Raw genomic sequence first — 9,754 nt, forward strand, 5'->3', positions numbered from 1 at the left:
TGTAAGTTAATTTCTAACATCTAATTTAACTTTTTAAGGTAAAGTCTTTTGCTGCATCAGTTCCCCTCATTCCTTTTATTCATTTTGTACCTGTAGTTGACATGGTAAATCTGTTGATTGAAGTGAAAATGATTGATGATTCTGTCTTGATTTTAATTGTTTATCTCACGGTCTTGCCCTGACTATGCCCCAGTGTGTGAATCACCAACTAAGACTTTTAATGATGGGACAAAGTGCATTCAAAGGCTCCTGACTTATTTGAGTTATATAACAGGCGCATCACAGGCTTACATGCTTCCATTTAATTTCTTAAGAATGGAGGCAAACAGTATGCAGAATGAGACAGGGCAGCTTTATGTCTTGAGTTCTTTAAGAATTATAAGATCAATTTCATAATCAAAATCACATTCCAGTCTTCATCTAAAACAACCTGGCCCTCAGTCATATCTGGGGCATGTACTAATCAAGGGAGATGTACTTCTCAGAGAAGGCCAGCCCACCATCAGCTGTTCAGTCCAAAGTCATCCATTGCAATGAATTAGAAAATTAATTCCTTTTTTTTTCTGAAAACATTTTCATCTTTGCCAAAAAGAAATAGAAAAAAATCCTTTTGATGTACAGTACAGGGATTAATAGGTTACCTTCTGGGTCAGAAGGAGGCTTCTTTTCTCATCAAGGAAATCAATTTATGAGTCTCTTAAAATAATACATTCTTGTGGCACGTGTTCAGAATTTGTTTTTTATCTGCTATGAAGAGAATAAGAGGTAAAGAGGATCAGGGGTGAGGATGGAATATAATAATCTACCACACTCACACATCAGCCTTTCACTGAATAATTCCAGATAAATTGAGGATTTACATATTTAAGATTAAATGGGCATAGAGTATTAATGTATGGAAATTTCAATAAAAGGGTATGATATTCAGCCCAAACCTTTCTTGGAGGTCTCAGAAAACTTTAACATGAATACAGGTGATCTTAGGGTTTAGAGAACCTTCCAGTAGGCAGCTTCACAATTGATCTTCACTCACCTACATTCTGATCTATTAGGCAGTTGTCATAAATGAAATACAATATGATACAGAGGCTAGAGATGCGTATCAGAAACAAATGAAGAAATGAAAAACACTTTGTTCTGGTAAGTCTCAGGTTTGTGTATTACCCTTTGTGTAACAATAAACAGAACCACTTCTCTTTGTATACTTAAATAGCAACTACTTCTTTTTTAAGGATATGACATGCAAACTATTTAAAGCCTCCATCAAACACTCTTATAGAGTTCTGATATTCTGATAACTGTCATCCTACATTCCTAACAGTAATACCACAGACTGTATTCCTTTTAAGCTACTTTGGCTAAATGACTACTATTTAATTTGCCTCTCTCATGTTACTGAAATTGCAGCTCCCAGGCACATCCATTCTCCTTTTTTCTTGGACTAAATTATTCTATCAGTTTTGCCTCTTATTAATTGACAAGAAATCTTCACTGCTAGTTCCCAGCAGACATAGGCTCTTAATTGCCCAGCTACTATCAAAAACAGCCTGGTGGGAGGGGGAGATTGTGAATCAGGGGAAAGCACAAAAGAATCATGCAGCTGTGTACTTACAGGAGGAGTTTACAATATGCACTGTGTATTTTAGTGATAAGAAACAAAAACAAATGGGGAAGGAAGTGAAAGGGGCACTGGTCTGCAGAAGTCAGTCTGCTGAGTACACACTGCAAAATTCAGTGGCTAGGCAGATAAAAGATCTTTGTTGAATGCCATTCATCTGTACAAAAAAAAAAGATTTAAACACGGAAGGATAAGCTACAGCGCACACCTGTCCAAAATGCTTCTAAGGCACCATCACCATTAATATTCTTGGTTCACTATACTGTATGTTTTCCAATCCCACCTGTAGGACCACCCTTAGCCAAAGACCAAGCACAAGTTTCACACAGAAGTCTCTCATCTGTTCTGCTAGCCCAAAACAAATGATCTGCACATCTTCATTTACAGGCTGAGTAGCGGATTCTCACACTTCTCTGCTTGGGGAGTACACAGCTCTGTATTTCACCTTCATCTGCTCAGGAGGAAATACAAATCAACAGCCAGCCTTCACCTTGCCACAGGCCCACATTCCATAGTGCTCATCCCTCTCTTAATTGAAATGAATGCTCCACTCTCCCCACATTGATTCTTGTGTAAGGAGGTAAACATAAATAAAGTTCTTTACCATTTGTAGGACTTAATTTAGCTCAAGGTAACTATATCTATCACACACCTTGGATATATACTGTATATATATTATCATTTCAATAAGAATGAGGGTGCAAGGATGTGGAAACTGCAAAGTAGTTTTCTAAACTCACATTAAATAATACAAGTAGGTGTAAATGACAGCACTGTTATCCAGACAAAGGGCCAAATCTCATGGTTTTATTTTAATGTGTCATTTAGTACAAAGCAATGATTTTTGGAATGCTGAAAAAAATCACTAAATGTTAAATTAAAGGTTAATTCGATTTTAATTTGTAAATTTATAAGGAACACTTCATTTTTTGTTAAGCCCTTTCAAGAAAAGGTTCCTTTTTTCTTAAAGCAAAATTCAGATTTTTTCCTTGGCATGTTAATTGTGTCAGCTTTAGACAGCTATAGATATAACCAAATCCTTAAATATGTTAAACTGTGTCACCTGCCAGGATGCTGGGGGTGGGCCATGAGTTGTTCCAGACCCATGTACAATGGCGTCACAGTCCCCACTCCTCGAGAGTCGCCCTCTTTCAGCAGCCCTTAACGGTCGACGCCTGCTGGGTCCGTCCTCTTGAATCCAGCGTTGTGTCCTGATTTCCAGTCCTGCAGTCCAGTACTCCAGGGTGGCATGACATGAAAAAATACACTAGAGATTCAATTGACATAGCGCAGCTAATGTGATGTTGTGAATATTCTGTACAATACATCACATTGTGTAGTTATTACTGTACATGAAGACCACAAAGCAAAGCTGTTTAGCACAGACTGTAACAGATGCATAAACAGATGTGTCAAGCAAGGAAAGACACCCTGATATCATATTACAATATATTCAATATTACAATATATTCCCCACATATAAGAATTTAACCTACAAATAGATTTTAATCAAAATATGTACAGTATTTATTTTCAAAATATTCATATGGAAATCCTCCAGATTGCATCTTAATATACATTCCAGGTTGTGTAAGCACGTTTTTCAATCTAAGGCTATTGAATAGAAAAGTGCATTCACTGAAATTTACAACCTAATTCCCTTTTCTGTTTCTCGCACTTTCAGCTGCGTTTCTGAGAAGCCACTATGAATGTCATCCATGATAAAGGAAAGGTTAAAATGAATGTTAGCATCATCTATTTCCACACATCCATTTTGAGAAAGCTGTTCATTCCCGTTAAGTATAATCCTGGAAACACAGAACGCAAGGTTGGACTATATTCTGGATATGATGACAGTCCATCACAGGGCTCCCACAAACAGAGACAATACGATTTGGAAGGTGGGAGAAAACCAGTGAACCCCTTTGAACATAGCAAATTCCATACAGAGGATACCCAACCCAGAATCAAACTCGGGGTCTTAGAACTTTCAACTTCTGCCATGTCATTATGCCATCCCTCTTCTGTTTTAAAGAGCTTTTTATTTCTCAAAGAGATTCCAGCACACAAACTGGCATTTAGAGTCATAGACATTCATTGATTTTTGATCTTCACCTGATTGTCTAATCTGTCATTTAAAATGTGTAAAGTTATAGCCCGAGTGCTTTGGTTTCTTTCCACAGTCCAAAGATTCAAAGACATACTGGTAAGTTACTTGGCTTCTGGTCAGAGTGGCCCTGGTGAGAGTTTGTGCTTGTCTGTGTGTGCTCTGCGAAGGACTGGTGACCTATCCAAGGTGTATCTCGCCTTGTGCCTGTTTTGTGTCAGGAAAGGCTTCAGCTCCTCCACAGATTGGATAAAGTGGTTGGAAAAATTGTTTGATGCATAGTTACAGCCTCATTGTTTCAGTTCTGGATACAGGTATGATTCCTATCTATGTGTGTAGTGTTTCCTACCAGCTCTCTAAATTAACCCTGAAACAGAGCTTGTGGCTGACTTTGTCAATCTCCTTCAGGATTTTGAATAACTCAATCAAATCTCCCTGAAATCTTCTTAGTTCCAGGCTAAAAAGATTAAATTCTTTTAACCTCTCTGGAAATTACATACCTTACATTTCTGGGATTATTCTGACCCATCTTTACCAAACTCTAATACAGTGATGTCTGTTTTACATTGTACAACTGAACCTTCAATCCTAAAACAGCCACCACCAAAGCATTATGCAGTTTTACCATTGAATACTAATTACATTCCTTAATGTAAATTCCACAAAATATCAGCTTTTTAAAACTGCTTTCCTATACAGTGTGCTACAAATATGTGCTGGAACATTTGATCATTTTCATGGCATGTCTATCGTTGAATAATTCAATTAAATTTCATAACTAATTAATATTTGCAATTATTCAAACCTCAAATGGACTCATTGTGAAGTTATACAACATCAATGCTGAAGGTTTGTTCACAATACAACCAGTACTGTCTGTACTGTATCTGTAAATGAACTGTTATTATTATTATTATTATTATTATTATTATTATTATTATTATTATTATTATTTTACACATTTTACTAACATGTGGTTTGTAAGGCATAAACCTGCAAATAAGAACCTAGCATTTGTCTCTGGTTTCCAAACTTATTTGCAACATTTGAAGTCGAATTAGAAAGGTTCTAATGTGGCCAGGGTACATTAATCAGAGCTGTGATGGGGAATCAATTAAAGTATGTGCCACTGGTTCAGTAAGATGGGGATGGTCCTTCATTAACATGATAAATCAATTAGAGTGAACATGAAAGAAGTGGAGTATAACCTATAGTCTTCAGATCGAGCTAAAAATCAAAATTAAAGACAAAAAATAAACCTGGTGTCCCACACGAGTTTGGCTCTGATTACCTTCAGCAGATCACCTTCCAGGTAAGATTTTCTTTGCCTCACTTAAATAGCTTCAGTATTGGAAGTAGTTAATTGATTCATTGGTCTCATTCATGCTGCTATTTCTTGAAATAAACCAAATCAAATTCAACGACATAGCCAGGTAGCTTTTTCTGTACTCAACAACCCTTTAGTTCTTAGTAATAAATGCACCTTCAAGTATTTTCCATTTCTGCCCTCTAGGAATAATTGTACTGTTTATTTTTTTAAAATCTGCTTCACTCATATCTCCTAGTGGTCTCCGCTGTTCGAGATGAAAAAGGTTAAGTTTTTTTCAGACTGAGAATGAAGGGTATTTCCCTTAAGGTCCAGAACGTATCTGGTTGCTCTTTTCTGGACAGATTTATATTTTCTGTAACGTGGTGACCAAAATTGTACACCATATTCTTAATGAGACCTTACTAGTGTGTTATACAATTGTACACATTTCTGAAAGTCTGCTTCTTAAATTATATATCGTATTATTTTGTTTGTCATTTTGTTTGTCTTTTTAATCGCTTCCCCACATTGTCTAGAAAATGTAAATGTTATGTAAACATATACACCTAGATCTATTTTATAAGTATCCTTTCTTGTTTAGCACTTCCCAGTTCATATTATTGAATTTCATATCAGTAAGAATTATGGAACCCAAAATGAAGACCTTATCTGGAAAAAAAAAGTAAAAGAAGCAATAAGGATCCAAAAAAAATAATTCAATAATAGGCAATATTTTTATCTCTCAACCAGGATGAAAGCAGTATTCGATCTGTCTGTTAATATCAGTTATATCAGAGTAGATATCATTGAGACATTCTAATAAGAAATGGATAAGATCATGTGAATGCTTTTGTCATAGCTCTGCTCCTATATCTGATTGTGTTTCCCACCCTCACCCCCCTCCTCAACATAGTTCTCACAGATTTGCTGTACATCTGGCATATATCCATGCATAAGAACATTCTGATTGACATTAGGTCCATACAGCTTTTATTTTGTTGCTACTAGATTTGAGAACCTCATCTGTCCATTTATTGAAAGAAATAATAGTAGCATGCTCCACAACATTGCTGAGCAGCTTATTCCATATCCCACAAAACTTTTGTAAAGAAGGTTCCTGCTCTTACTGTTAAAAGCACTTCCCCTTAGTTTCCATTTGTGGTTTCTGTTTTCATGGTGGATTTTAAAGCTTATAGTTGTAAAATTGTCCATTTTTGAACGGCCGAATCAGGTCTCCTCTTAGGATTTTCTGATCATGACTGAAAAGGATCAGTTCTTTTAGCATGTAAAAGTAGGAAAATCCATAGTGTTTGCAAATGCACCTAGCTGCAGTTGTTTCAATTGACTACAGAGCAGCAAAACGTAACATGGTATACACTAATTCCCAGCATCGTCTGAATGTCTCAATATAAACACCAGCAACCGGTAAAGTGGTTTCTATAGATATCATCCACATTTCTCAACTAACGCATTAAATATGAGGTAATCCATCAAGAGGTTTTTTGGCATCAAAGTTTGTTTGCAGGATTGTATTTCCTTGTGTGATGTCTGCTGTGCTCTTTTGTAGCTTATTAATTAGTATCATTTTAATGTGTACATTTATAAATACAGTATATGTACATGAATGTAAACCAGTGATTGTACAACATAAAGTACTGGACGTTATTTACTACTATAGTAATTAATATTACTAGTGCAGGTACAGTATATTGGAGACAGCATGGATGGGCAGAGGCTGTGTGATAAAGGCATTTGCAGGAACACATAATGCAAAAACATTGAGAATTAAAACTGTCTTTCAATAGAAATTAGCAGCATGAACTGTGATATATATACAGAACAGTAGCCATTTGGGTTGTCTTGTATTTTTATGCACCAATTAGTTACAAGCAACACCCCTTGTTCAGTGGTATTGGATGCCCCTGTGCTAGAATAGCTCATTTTATATTTTATTAATGTTTGTTTTACTAAGAACCTTTTTAAAGCCAAAACACTCCTTGTAAGACACCTTCCTTGAAAGAAATTAAAACAATAAAACAAGAAATTCCCTTTTCTCAAGTAAAAATATACAGTAATAGGGTTGTCATTTTTTCATGGTTTTAAATGTTCATACCCTCACAGAACTAACTGTTGGCTATTATTGACCAGTTTGACAATAAGTCTGTGCTTTGGTTTCAGGTTTAATGCTAAACCATCCTATAATCTCTGGTAATTCTCATATAATTATTTAGATGGACAGGAGGTGTTTAAACACATAAAATCTAATCTCATAGACATTAGGCACAACACAAAGAAATCCCTAGTCTTACTTATTTACTTATTAAACATATCACTAATGGAGAAGTATATTCTATGTTAGTTTTAATTGTTGTACAAATTATGTTACCAAGGACATGCAAAGGCCCAAATGATAAACACTTTGAAATAAAAAAAGCATGTACTACATAGAGTACACATTATATAAATTGCAAAGGTCTAAATATGTGAATTCAGGGAATGAGTTTACTTAATACAAATAGGCTGTGAAAGAACTCGTCCTCCATAGCAGTTTTAACTGTCAAAAATCAAAAGTCTCAAAGTTGAAAATTAGAACAACATCAAGTCACATGTATCTGTTGTAGAATAGATATATCCATTATTATTTTGTGTTTTATTTTATTACAGATCAAAATTTTAATTAGGTTTAATATGAGGAATGTGGCTATCATTCTGTTGTAAAACATCCCAATTCTTTTATTTTATTGGGCCTTGTGTGATAAACATGATTACAAAGCATTAAAATAAAACTGCTCCTCAATGACGCTAAGAATATTATTCAATTGAATATATTCAATAATGTATTAATCCAGGTGGATGCTACACTTCAGTGGTTGATGAAGTGGATCCCCTCCTATATGTAAAGCTCTTTGATATCCTTTGGGATGAAAAGAACAATATAAATACAATTGATTGATTAATATTGTTTTTTTTCTTTAGTAAGACAAGTGCTCAACAAATAACTCACTTATTTAACTGAATATTACGTTTAACATATGCAAATCATAAAAGCAATTAAAGACCTTGCGTAGCAATTCATTTTCATAAATATAAGCACATTCATCTATACAGGAGCAAATGTTTTTGGTTTTATCTTGGATTTATTAGAAAAAAATATTAAAACAATTTTTTTTAAATAAATAAAAAAAATAAACAAACCCCTTTGTTTCCCAAACAAGTAAACAGTTTTTGTCTTAAAATGAACACCCTTCCATGTTAGATTGAGAGCAGTTGTTGCAATGAATTATGGGGGTACATATTAATTAATTCAAGGTGATGAATAGGAGATGGAACTGTTTTAATATGACTCTGTTCTAAAATTTTAATATATGCCTTTATGCATATAGTAAGTCTAACATAGCAGTACTGTTTTGAATGGATGAAGAGCTAATTAATATTTTTGTTCATAATTCATTACAAAGCTGAAGTTGGCAAAAAATTAAGCACTGTTATCCAATGTGACAATTATACAATTCCCCCACATTCATTCTTCTAAATTCAAGATTTCTTCAAGCCACTTGTTCAGTAGAAGTTATTTAGTAGTGCCCTAGTCTTCATGCTAAACACAGCAGAAAACTGCGTGAGATGTGTTGGAAATTTATATCCCTAAAAGTTACAAAAGCCCAATCCTGCAGTTTAGCCTGCTGAGCACTGTTGGTCCATTAATGCTGGCAAGAAAAAAGGATTGTTTTGTTATGAAGTTGATGCCAATCATGGAGCATGTTGTATTAGTATTTTATTAAAGATAGTCCAGCATTTCCCAAGGTATAATACAGTGGACTATCAGAAGGGTATCTTTGACAGAGAGGCTGAATTTTGAACATCAACATTCTGCTTAATCTGTTTGTAATTTCCTCATGTTGAATGTTAAGCATTCTGCGAGAAGCTTAATACTGTATGCCAATAGTGGTGGACTGCCATCTGTCATTTCAAATTTCTATTGAGAATATCATGGAGGCAATTATGAAAAAAGCCACACTTTTAAAAAATTCCACTTATCAGGAAATAGGCATGTTTTAAGAAAGGGGTAGGCCTCTTTCTGGCAGGACATGTTTGTGTCTAGTTTTCCATGTCAGACCTTAATGAATAAGAATTCAAATAAACTGTTTTCCAGCAGGTCAATTAATCAAGTGTTAATTGTAAGGTGTTTCTAAAACCTGCAGGAACTTGCTTTTAAGTGGACTTCAGCAATGAAAAGTCTAAGCTTGCACGATTAGCCACTACCTTTTCGCCTTATTTCACATGCTTATAGATTTCTTCAGGATATCCAGCACGTTTCAAAGTAATGCTGGCAGTCACGACTCTGAGATGCACACTGTCATGTCCACTGCTGGAACTACGTAGAGGCACAAAGGGAATTCCGCAATCATAGTGAAGACACAGTTCCAAGGTACAAAGGGGAAAATCCAGAGACATGGTCACGGTGAAGCTAGGATCGAGTATCCAAAGAGAAACACGAGCAAGAACACAAGAACTTGGGAACAAAGCAAGATAGTGAAGCTTGGGTCAGAGTTAAACACGATACCAGAGCCCAGAGCATTGTCTGAGCAGACAATAAGTATCCTGAGCCACCTGAGGTGGGCATGGTTGTAAATTGACAGAAGTGTAGAGGCATGGCTGGCTGCCATGGCAATGCTAGCTCGCTCCTCAGTGCTCAGTGCTTCTCGTCAGCTGTTGGTCTTAC

Source organism: Lepisosteus platostomus, chromosome 3, assembly GCF_059453375.1.
Source record: "Lepisosteus platostomus isolate fLepPlt1 chromosome 3, fLepPlt1.hap1, whole genome shotgun sequence".
NCBI classification, from domain to species: Eukaryota; Metazoa; Chordata; class Actinopteri; order Semionotiformes; family Lepisosteidae; genus Lepisosteus; species Lepisosteus platostomus.